Genomic DNA, 12,686 nt, shown 5'->3' with positions numbered 1-12,686 from the left:
TGACTTCCTGCAGCCAGTCAGTCAGTCAGGGGGAGAAGTCACCACACCCCCTCATGGTGATTGGCCAGGCTTTCCCTCTATTCCTGCCTATGCAAGGGACTTAGAAGCTGACAAATCTTAAAGCTCTAGGCTCTGATACCCCCCTTTCTTGCTACCCACACCCCTTCCTTTGAAATAAATACATGAGATTTTCTTGGCGAAAAGAGATCACAGCTTTATTTTACAATCAGCCTTTTGAAAGGTGGTGAAAAAAGAAGCAGCTTAGAGGAGGCCCTCAATGCCCCCCTGGCGCCTCCAAGCCTGGGGATCCCTCCCCCCTTTACCCTGACTTCTTACAAGTATTGAACATTTCAGCCACACTTTCAAAGGGGGGTATTCTCATCACCGCCACTTGCACCCCGCCCATGGCCATTGACTGCAGTGCTTTTCCGCCAAAGCTAGGTTCCCCCACCTGGAACCGCAGCTCGCCACCACTAACATCTCGTTGTGACCTTCATAACCTTGCCAATGCGCCAAATATCTCCTCAATAACTATATCCAACCCCTGATCATCATCATTTATTCCTATAGCGACAGCAAATTCTGTAGCGCTTTACAACCTGATCCGATAAATGCCCGTCTATTTTGAACAATTTTGAGTTGTTAAATCAAATCCTGACACGTCTGACCACACAGCCAACTACACTTTCACCAATTATCCCACTGCAGAAGTCACATTTCTACGCGCCTCATCTATAGTAGAGCCACCCATTGGGTGACGCCACTTGATCTTGGGTAATATCTCCTGACCAAATTATTTAGGTGTAGAGTCATTAACCCTTGACCCATGCATTGTAATTTTACTCCCAATATCCAATCGTTGGATTTTATGTTCCCCAAATCATTCCTACCCCAGTGAATAGCTAGCCCTTCAGGTACCCAAACCTGCCTCTTCCAATTAATTTATTAAACTGTCTCACTTCGTTCCTCCTCTGCTCAACCAGGAACCGACGACCTAACCCTTTTCAGGAGTATACAGGTGCCGGGTACTGTCATTGCCCCCTTAAAACCGGCAATGTGATGAGAATCACACTGCCAGCATTTTCAGCTATCGGAATTTATAGGCATTGTGTCTACAATGTTCTCCCTCACTTTTATGGTAAATCTGTATTTGATAGATGCTGGGATTGTACTCATTGGCATATTACTGCCTTCTCTTCGGGAAAACTGACTACCACCGTTTAGAAACAAAAGCCTTATTAGCCTGACAAGAGGTGCTAAAGATGCCCGTTGTTTGTTTATATCTGCCCCATTCCCAAAACACACAATTTCCTTGCTCCTTAATTTTTCTCCCCGCAAATCTATTGGCAACCACTCTAACATAAGCAAATTCTTTATGAACCTCTTACAGCTAGTGGCTATTGATATAACCTTCCAGAACAGGTGACAGAGGTCTTTGCCTATAGCAGGCGCCTTTCCCACAGAGCTTGCTGCTCTCACAGGTACGTGAATGCCCTCAAGTCTTAACTCTTAGCGTAGTGGAAGCTTATATACTTAGATAGGCAGTTAGATAGGAGCGGATGGTCAGGAGCAGGCCAGGGTCATAGGTCCATAGCAGACAGAGTAATCAGGGACAGGCCAAAGGGTCAGGGCTGGCAGCAAGCAGGGATATCCAAATAAAGTCAACGGTAGGCAATCAGAGTACAGGCAAGGTCCAGAAGCAAGCCACGGATCAATCAGCAAACGGACAGAGTATCCACTGAAGGAGGCATGAAGAGGTTAATACTAAAATGTAACTCTCTGTTATCTCAATACCATTTCCTATACTTCCTGTTGCAACTGTAGTTTCTAAATAAGCTTAGGCTAAATATGGTGTTAATTCAAGAAACAGGAACTTAGAACTATACATTTACGAGAAATGACTGTATAGGCATGCTTTCACTGGAAATAGTATCTGATATATAGATTCTATTGGCTTAGAAGAGGGCTTCTCCCTCTCACTAACGTTTGTCCTAATGTATATATATTTTTCTGTAACCTATTAAAAGTAGAGCTTTTTACATCTTGATACATACATTTCCTGTTTGTGTCCTGTGTAACTCTCGGCCCTTCTATATACTTCTCCTTGGGTGATTTATACCAGAATATGTGTGAACAAGAAGTTAATAGGACTCTAAAAGAGTCCAGTGGTGGGATACCCCCGACACCACAGGAACAAGACAGGTCAGCAAAATGTGCAGCACACAGGTCGCTATAACCGGCCTTATATATACAGAAAGTATCCAATCAGGGATCATGAATCCACAGTGTAATAATTAGCCCCAGGGGCTGCTTAATAAATGATGCCCAAATGCGCACGCACCCGGCTATTCACACCTGCTGGACGTGACGCAGAATGAATGAAAAGAGCTTTACGACCGTTGCCTAGGTGACGGCTGGGATGACGACGATACCGGAAGTGACGTCCCGGTCATCATGACGACGGTCGGAACGGGGCCAGCATGTAAACAATGAGCTGCCATGGCTCATAAAAGAATCCTACCTACTCTGTCTTGAGGTCATGGGCTGCACACCATTCACCTTGCAAATAAGCACCAAAACCCTTTGACCTTGCTGTTTCAGGAACAACTATAAATTCCCTGCTAGCTGCTAGTGGAAACGGCCAAATCCTTGTACCATTAAACTGTTTCACAAAATTACTCAATCTCTTGATTATCAGACACTGTCCCCTTTCTCTCTGGGAGGGCCGACTTCGGTCCGCTTTGACGCGTCTGGCTGCCAAGGGTATGCTGGTACTTGTAGTACTACAAGAGTCAGCATGCCCAAACACTTAATGGTGACCTGAGTATGCTGGGACCTGTAGTGCACCACTGACAAAGTGGTTAATTAAATCAAAAAGGTTTTACCAAATGTATATTATTGCCATACATATATGGTAATTTTTCTACTGCTGCCAATTCTGCCAGATTAATTCTCAACTGATGGTTATTTTTTATGCCTTATTTTTATATTGGTTTTTATTCCATTTTAATTCATCTTTATTTTTATTTATGGTGCGGACACTTTATTTTAGGATAGACCCCCTTAATTATTATCATATATCCATTTTTCTGCGCCTCACGTTTGTACTATTTTTATGTTCTATTTGGGTTTGGAAATAGAGGCAGTAAATTTATTTCAGTCATACCGAGGGAAGCGTGTCTTTTGATTATTTTATATATAGGGGGGGATATAAAAGACAGGCCTTAAAATGTGAACCAGAATTAAGGTATTTTGTCATATTCTCCAGTATGGGTTTAGTGTCACTGTAAGTGCACCAAATTAAATGATGTTTTGTTAAAGCGTTTTTGATGCAAGAAGTAAACTGCAAAAATTAGAACATTGCAAAACAGGAAAACCACAAAAGCTCAAGACTCAGTTTGCAAAAAGAGACCGTCTACAAAGTTACATTTCAGACAGCAACATCATAAGGGAATATTTTTTATCTAAGATTGACAGTGAAACAAGAGAAGACACAAACAGTTCCCGAACGCTTTGTGAGAAAACCAACACGTCTCCCCTTAGAGTGATAGATATAGTAATAATAAGATATAGTTGTGATGAAGACTAACTTGCTGCATCTCTGGTAATTGTTCAGCTGATGATTTAAGATACAAAACACATATTGGTCTAGATGAGAGCGAAGCCAGAATGGTGCCATAAAATACACTTCACTGACCAGCAGCCCAACACTGGTCATATACAATATATAACAAATGACTGTTACATACTTCAAAATAACACGCACAGTTCACACAGATGTGAAGCACAAGTTACAATGAGATGAAGTCAATGACACATACATACAAGTCTGGGGGTCTCCCTTTTTCCTCCATAATTTGGAGCACCATGACTCAATTATACTCAAATTTAAAAAACAAAACAAAAAACCCACTAGTTTTTCTCCACATTACCCCTGACTCCCCCTCCCATTAGATCACTCAGCAGGGCTCCTCACAGTGATCATAGGAGAAAGTGCTCAGTCACATACTGATATATAAACACACAGTCAGGTCCAATCCCTCATAAACTCCAATTACAAGGAGAGAGCTCATGTGTTGGTCTTTCTGCTATTGTGACAGTGCACAGTTACTACTTACTTTCTCCACAAAGAAAGTGTCTGCACAGTGAGATGAGGCAGAGGGGGGAGGAAATGCTGCTGGATCCTGCTCCAAACTCTGTGTCCTCAGCGTGTGACTGTGTCATGTGACTGACTTCCTGCAGCCAGTCAGTCAGGGGGAGGAGTCACCACACTCCCTCATGCTGATTGGTCAGTGCTTTCCCTCCATTCCTGCCTATGCTAAGGACTTAGCAGCTGCCCCCCCCATCCTAAAGCTCTATGCTCTGATGCCCCCCTTTCTTGCTCCCCACATCTGTTAGAGTGAAATTGTATGATTATTGATTTAATATCTATCATGTGCTAAGCTTTAGAAACTAATATGTTATGCTATAACCTTAAGAGAAATTAGCAGATATTATGTTCAGTTTAAAAGACAAATTATTCCATACTTGCCAACTCTCCCGGAATGTCCGGGAGACTCCCGCATTTTGCGAGAGTCTCCCGGACTCCTGGGTGAGTGTGGCAATCTCCCGAATTCTGCCCACTTCACTAGGAAGTGCCCCACTTCCTAGTGAAGTGGGCAGAATTAGATCCCAAACGCTACATTTAGCCCCGCCCCCCCGCTGTCAAATGACGCGATTTGCATCATTACGTCGCGGGGGCGGGGCCAAAATGACAGGATTTCGGCGCCCCGCCCCCCGCACGCCCACCTGCTACAGAGAGTCTCCCGGACACCAACTTAAAAAAGTTGGTAAGTATGAATTATTCAAGGTTGTGAAACCACATAGCAGGATGTTCTCATGAACAGAAACAGACCAAGGACACGCAGCAAAGCGAAACGTTCTGCACAGAGCAGCACAAGAGTATTGGCAGAAAACCTGGAAAGAGATAACGCAGAAAGAAGAAAGAATTGTTTGAACTTTGTTGGTAAACTGCAATATATATAATTGTTGAGTGACTTTCTTTCATAATTTACTGTCTTATAATTGGTTGTTAAGCATCTATACCCCTAGACTTACATGCATAAAAATAGACGCTGAAACGGTCTCAAATTGGAACAGAATAAAAGCTGCTCAGCATTATATCATACAGGTGTTGAGTACTTTTCTGTTCACCAGTCGACTGAAAATAAAGGAAGATCTGACTGACATTGAAGGTGATTGATAGAAGTATCGGTGAACCCAGATACCCCAACATATCCCTTTCTTTGAAATAAGTACATCAGATTTGCTTGGCGAAAAGAGATCACAGCTTTATCTTACAATCAGCCTTTTGAAAGGTGTTGAAAAAAGAAGCAGTGTATCCATCAGCTCCAGGTAAACCGTAATTATCACAAACAGTTAGAGGAGGCCCTCAATGCCCCCTGGCGCCTCCAAGCCTGGGGATCCCACCCCCCTTTACCCTGACTTCTTACAAGTATTGAACATTTCAGCCACACTTTCAAAGGGGGGTATTCCCATCACCGCCACTTGCCCCCCGCCCATGGCCGTTGACTGCAGTGCTTTTCCGCCAACGCTAGGTTCCCCCACCTGGAACCGCAGCTCGCCACCACTAACATCTCGTTGTGACCTTCATAACCTTGCCAATTCAGGTATTTTGTCATATTCTCCAGTATGGGTTTAGTGTCATTGTAAGTGCACCAAATTAAATGATGTTTTGTTAAAGCGTTTTTGATGCAAGAAGTTAACTGCAAAAATTAAAACATTGCAAAACAGGAAAACCACAAAAGCTCAAGACTCAGTTTGCAAAAAGAGAGACCGTCTACAAAGTTACATTTCAGACAGCAACATCATAAGGGGATATTTTTTATGTAAGATTGACAGTGAAACAAGAGAAGACACAGACAGTTAACATTTAAGGTAGTTGTGTTTGCATTCGGTATTAGACATCGATAACACCTAAAACCTCTCTAGTACAGCAGAAACATCTCCTCGTCACCGAAGCATCATATATGCACGAGCAATGAAGAAATCACCTAAAGCCGTCAGTGGTGCATTTGCAAATAGCCAATCAAAAGCAGTTTGCTAATACCTGACAACCATCATCATCATTATCTATCCGTTATTTGCAGGTCTTTATCTTGTCATAGGACTAAGCAGAACTTTAGGATTCTTCACGGTTTGCAATGTTTGACTTTTTTATTTTCCGTATCATAGACTATATAATTGTATGTTGTTCACAAGTGATCAACAGACAATATCAAGGACTATTTAAAAATGCATGTTGGCTAATAACGAAGTTAGCTTACATTTGGCTATGGTGACTCTATTGGCATGAACACATTGCAGGTGGGAAGATACACACGGATGATACACAAATCTATCCTCTCCTGATTTTTCACCATCTGTGTTGTCTCGTGTTACTGACTGTCTTTCTGCCATTTCATCTTGGATGTCTTCTCGCCAACTCAAACTCAAACCTTTAAAAAACTGAATTAATAATATTCCCACCCAAAAACAGAAGCTTCCTACCTGACATTTCTATTTCTGTTGACAACATGACCATAAATCCCACCCCGCAAGCTTGCTGCCTGGGTGTGATCTTTGACTCAGAACTATCCTTTGTTTCCCACATCGACTCTATATCTAAATCATGTTACATACATCTAAAGAACATTTCCAGAATACGCACATATCTCACACAAGACACCGCAAAAACCTTAATTCATGCACTCATCATCTCCCGCGTCGACTATTGCTGGTCCTCCCAAAATCAGACTTGAACTCCTACAGTCTATTTTGCACGCAGCGGCTAGATTGATTTTCTTTGCAAACCGTTTTTCCTCTGCTGAGCTACTCTGTCAGTCTCTACGTTGGTTGCCTGTATTTCAACTAATCCAATATAAAATTCTTCTACTAACATAAAAGGCCATCAACAAAATCGCACCAACATCTCCTCACTTGTCTCAAAATATCTCCCGACTCGACACCTCCGTTCTGCACAAGATCTACATCTCTCTTCAACTCTCATGACATCCTCCCATTCTCGGTTACAGGACTTTTTTTGGGCTGCACTCACTTTGAGGAATTTCTTCCCTCGCACAGTAAGACTTTCCTCTAGTCTTCAAACCTTCCAGCGTTCTCTGAAAACCCACCTCTTCAGACAAGCTTATAATATTCCTCAACCAGCATCTTAATCTCCCTAGGTTACCCTATTACCACCATCTACACAGCTAACACAAGACAATAACCCTCTGACCAACATTGCCACACACACAGCCCACTCAATACTTTTACCTTTGCATTCTAGCTGGTCCCATGTGCAATATGATGTAGCAAGTGCCCTTGTGTTTCAAACTCCCATTGTCCCATAAATTGTAAGCTTGCAAGCAGGGTTATCTTACCTCTCTATCTGTATGTATTACCCAGTATTGTCTTATGTTTGTTTTCAATTGTAAAGCGCTAAGGAATTTGCTGGTGCTATATAAATAGATAATGATGATCAATAAAGGATCTCTATGCAGGTAGGTTGGGGAGACGGGTGGTAGGGGTGTCAGGTGGTATCAGGATATGATTGTGGTTTTGTGTTTGAAAAATAGAGCTTCCTGGAATGGTCAGCTATAGTGAGGAGTTAAGGGTTCTTCCACTACACCTATCATGCAGAGAGGAGGAGAGCACAATGATTATTTAAGAGATAAGAGGGTCTATTCTCAAAGGTATGATGAGCCATAAAACCAGAGAAAACAGCTGTTTTCTCCATTAAATGGCCATCGCATCCAGTTTATGAAGCAGAGATTTCACGTGCATTAACCTACGGTTTGTGGATTACTGCAGTTCCCATAGAAATCTATGGAGATTGCCATGTTAGTAATTTAATAAGCAGTGAACAGCGTTGCTTATCACTGCAGACTAAAGCCATCTCAAAATGACGTTGCCTTACTTGTTGTGATGAAACGGGGTCCCACTGGACTGAGGACTTTTTATTCATCACCCGTTTCTCACAGTTTATTGTACTTTTTAATCGTTGGCCCAGTCTAAGTATATACACCACTACATACATTTACATTCGCACTTACACTTGTAGATAGTACACATGTATTAAGGTTCCAATCCACATTTATTTATTAGTAAAATTTATTAGAGATTATTTATACATAGATAAAACTATTAAAGGTATTTATGGTTCAGGTCATCTAAAAGATAAAGTCTCATATTAAAGCTTATTTTGCCAGCATTAACCCGGTCTCGACAGAGTAGTGATCGCATCTAGTGGTTGCAAGTTATGAGCAATATGAGATTAATACTCAAAAGTACTTTGTTTATGGGTCAGTTTAAATTGGTTATTCGCCAAGAAGACACTTAGGAAGCAGTTGGAGTGAGCAGCCCCTCCTGTTAAAAGATCAAATGACCAGCAGGTAACCGGAACATCGTTAATCCGGGAACAATGAAGACCTCTCTTGGTGTTATCTGTGTGTATTAGTGACATCATCACTGTTTTTGTTAACTGAAACTGCATATAAGCTCCCTGGGCCAGTGTCTTCCTGCTTTCTCCTGACAACAGACAACATGACTGTATCTGAACCTGTACCCCGGGGAAGGGCTGACTTAATGTAATGTATTCGGTTTATACTTTCCTGTTTATTGCTATATCTTGTAAGCTTCAGCATGGCTTACTGTAAATATTGCTATCTTTTGCTATTAAATCTCTGTGCGTTGGAACCACAATAATTGCATTGGACAATGTTTATTGGTAGCGATAAAATGAACATTACACCTGCAATATTGTATGTATTAGAAATAAAGACTGTGCCATATTGTGTGAAATTTGCAGGACAGCAGAAGCCATATTGCATGACCGGATGGAAAGTGGTGTTAGTTAAGGTAGTTGAGTTAGCTAAGGTAATTACCATTTGTCTCAAATTTTGTTATGAGGTATGGCATAGATTTGGGCTGTTAGTAAGCAGAACAATGTCTGAGTGACTGTTAAGATAGTTAGCTGGCAGGCCAAGTTAATTATCTAGGTCAACAGGTAATTTGAGATGTAATTAGGTCAGATGACATGCAATGTGTCTCCACAGTACTATACTGACTGAAATAGCATTGGGAAATGTATTAATACGTATCAATATAAATGTTATTGTATCAAAATGTATCTCAGACTTAGATTATGTAATGCTTTAGATACAATGTGTTATATGTCTTAATGTTTCACGCAAGCGTGCAGTGCCATGTTATTCACTGATGTAATATTGTAACCCTTTGTTTAGTGTATCCAGCCAATTATGTAATTCAGTCAAACCATTCCTTTGTATAATCAAGGTTACAGAAACGGTATGTCTAACAGTTTAAGTGTCCATTGATAGCCCCCTGCTAAAGGGGGAGGATTGGGAAATCTTGACCCTACTCCCTGTGTATACATCCAGGAATATAGGGAGAGCAGAATGTCAAGAGAGAGTCATGCTAGCTTGGAAGATCCTTGTGTACAAGACATCAGCACAAAGCACTCTGGGCCAGGCATTGTAAGGCCACAGAAGGAAACCCTACCAGGACAGGGTCTGTGTGAGTCAATATCCCAGGCTGAATGACATCGTAACTGTCTAGCTAAATGGTAGTGGTAATACTGCGGGAGGATACGATTCTGAAAGATACTGAGATTGCTACTTTGGAGTGCTGACTGCAAGAGGCTGCTGGAGGGTACACACTAACATTTAATCTGTACCTTGTGAATGTTTTATGGTGTTTTGCTGTCGTAATAAAGCCTTATTATGGCTATATTCTGGCCTACCCGAGTGAGTTGAATCCCTCAGAGGGTAACAACCATCCCAGCTAAGGGTAGTTTCCTCACATTTGGTGGCAAGCAGTGGGGTCACTCATCCTGGTGTCGCAAGAACCAGTAAGGCTGCTAGGGACGCAAGCAGTTGCAATCTAAGACAGCAAGTGACTGCACAACATGGGCTACACAGCACCCAGAGGAAGCTGATCAGAAGAGTTACAAGAAACGTGAGCCATGAACAGCTATTCCTTCCTAAACCTGTCTGAACTCCAGGGAATATGCCGGGCAAGGCAAACTGCCACTACCCATGACGACTACAGGACACAGCTAGCAGAAAAATGACACCAATGGGACCTGTGCCTTCTCAATGATGCGGCAGGATGGAAATCGGGGAGGTCCCAGCAGTGGAAGCCGTCCAACTTAGGACTTATGTAGCGGAAATCCTGGTCAGGTGAGGTCCAGGATCAACCCTGTATATTGGTGCTGAGTGATGGGGGCATGAAATTTGCAAAACCGCCTGAGGTGGACTTTAATAAGGAAAGTCAGGAGGACTACCCAGGTGTGGTGCGGGAATGGTCCATGAAGACCGGGGTGAGTTACTATACCACCTCAATGCCTGAGGAGCAGACGCTACTGGAACCTTCAGACCTTGCCCTACTCTTTCAGGAGCAGCCAGTAAGGATTCCCAAGATCACAGCTACCATACAGACCACCCCCATCCCAGGCCTTTTCCACCAGAGGTGCTGCTGTTTTACCTTTCAACATTCCACCTCATCTGCAGGAGTTACATCCTTCCCTGATTAGTGCCTGTACCTGTTTCACTGCTTTATATACCTGCCTCTGTCATTGCTCCTTACAGTTCACCGTTTGTTGCTGGCTGCTGTTAGTTGTCTGTATGCCTGTGTGTATACTGTTCTAGTCTGACACTTGTTTTCATCTCTGCCTGTGACCTGACCACCCGTGATTGCTACCTGGATTGACCATATTGCTTGTGACGCAGACTACGTACAGTCATAGCCAAAAGTTATGACACAAATATTATTTTTCACAAAGTCCGCTGCCTCCGTTTTTATGATGGCAATTTACATATACTCCAGAATGTCATGTAGTGATCAGATGAATTGCAATAAAATTCAAAGTCCCTCTTTGCCATGACAATTTTCTTAATCCCAAAAAACAACATATCCACTCCATTTCAGCCCTGCCACAAAAGTACCAGCTGACATCAGGTCAGTGATTCTCTCGTTAACACAGGTGAGAGGGTTGACGAGGACAAGGCTGGCGATCACTCTGTCATGCTGCTTGAGTTAGAATATCAGACTGGAAGCTTTAAAAGGAGGGTGGTGCTTGAAATCATTATTCTTTCTCTGTTAATCATGGTTACCTGCAAGGAAACATATGCAGTCATCATTGCTTTGCACAAAAAGCGCTTCACAGGCAAGGATATGGCTGCTAGTAAGATTGCATCTAAATAAACCATTTATCGGATCCTCAAGAACTTCAAGGAGAGAGGTTTAATAGTTGTGAAGAAGGCTTCAGGGTGTCCAAGAATGTCCAGCAAGCACCAGGACCGTCTTCTAAAGTTTATTCAGCTGTGGGATCGGGGCACCACCAGTGCAGAGCTTGCTCAGGAATGGCAGCAGGCAGGTGTGAGTGCATCTTCACACACAGTGAGGTGAAGACTTTTGAAGGATGGCCTAGTGTCAAGAAGTCCAGCAAAGAAGTCTCTTCTCTCTAGGAAAAACATCAGGGACAGATTGATATTCTGTAAAAGGTACAGGGATTGGACTGCTGAGGACTGGGGTAAAGTAATTTTCTCTGATGAATCCCCTTTCAGATTGTTTGGGGCATCTGGAAAAATGCTTGTATGGAGAAGGAAAGGTGAGCGCTACCATCAGTCCTGTGTCATGCCAACAGTAAAGCATCCTGAGACCATTCATGTGTGGGGTTGCTTCTCAGTCAAGGGAGTGGGCTCACTCACAATTTTGCCTAAGAACACAGCCATAAATAAAGAATGGTGCAAAAACATCCTCTAAGAGCAACTTCTTCCAACCATCCAAGATGACGAACAATGCTTTTTCCAGCATGATGGAGCACCTTACCATATGGCAAAAGTGGCTCGGGGATCGAAACATCGAAATTTTGGGTCCATGGCCAGGAAACTCCCCAGTCCTTATTCCCATTGAGAACTTGTGGTCAATCCTCAAGAGGCGGGTGGACAAACAAAAACCCACAAATTCTGACAAACTCCAAGCATTGATTAGGTAAGAATGGGCGGCCATCACTCAGTATGTGGCCCAGAAGTTGATTGACAACATGCCAGGGCGAATTGTAGAGGTCTTCAAAAAAAGGTCAACACTGCAAATATTGCATAAACTTAATGTAATTGTCAATAAAAGCCTTTGACACATATGAAATGCTAGTAATTTTACTTCAGTATACCATAGCAACATCTGACAATAAGGTCTAAAAACACTGAAGCAGCAAACTTTGTGAAAACCAATACTTGTGTCATTTTCAAAACTTTTGGCCATGACTGTATATAGCTACCTGGCCGACCCTTTTGCCTTGTGTTTGATTCTGCCTTCCATATGTGATACCTGTCTCTACGTCTGGTGCTTCGTGCCACTTGGCTATCTGGAATCTTGATTCCTGCCTCCTTCATCTGGTGCCTCATGTCTCGTGCCAGTTGGGTAACTCTGTCTCGTTGTTCCTGCATTTGAACTGTAAGTTGTCATGAATTAAATCTCTGTTTACAATTGTCTGCTCTAATTGGTGCCGAATAACTCTGCCTTAATAAAGACACTTGTTTTTGTTTTGTTTTTTTTTCAATATTTGTTGCCTGAGTTCATATCATACTAGGAATCATAACACAGTCACAATATATAGGGCTATT

The 12,686-nt window shown here is 42.4% G+C and overlaps 3 protein-coding genes across 8 annotated transcripts in view; 1 reads left to right on the top strand and 2 right to left on the bottom strand.

Annotated features, from left to right (window-relative positions):
• The window catches only part of LOC142159811 (uncharacterized), a 316,766-nt gene that overhangs the window by 126,775 nt on the left and 177,305 nt on the right, over positions 1 to 12,686 (top strand). The gene's annotated exons all lie outside the window — the stretch shown is intronic.
• Positions 1 to 12,686, bottom strand: part of LOC142159838 (uncharacterized) — a 196,735-nt gene that overhangs the window by 148,522 nt on the left and 35,527 nt on the right. The window lies entirely within an intron of this gene.
• The window catches only part of LOC142159883 (uncharacterized), a 34,132-nt gene that overhangs the window by 11,761 nt on the left and 9,685 nt on the right, over positions 1 to 12,686 (bottom strand). The window contains exon 1 of one of the 4 annotated variants that reach the window (XM_075214730.1): positions 4,119 to 4,219. The exons of the other annotated variants lie outside the window; for them this stretch is intronic. The gene's annotated coding sequence lies outside the window, so the exon portion shown is untranslated. Of the gene's footprint in view, positions 1 to 4,118; positions 4,220 to 12,686 lie in introns of those variants that run through there. 4 annotated transcript variants of the gene reach the window in all.

Source organism: Mixophyes fleayi, chromosome 6, assembly GCF_038048845.1.
Source record: "Mixophyes fleayi isolate aMixFle1 chromosome 6, aMixFle1.hap1, whole genome shotgun sequence".
NCBI lineage: Eukaryota > Metazoa > Chordata > Amphibia > Anura > Limnodynastidae > Mixophyes > Mixophyes fleayi.
The sequence above is the reverse complement of the archived record's forward strand: the minus strand, read 5'-3'. Positions and strand labels throughout refer to the sequence as shown.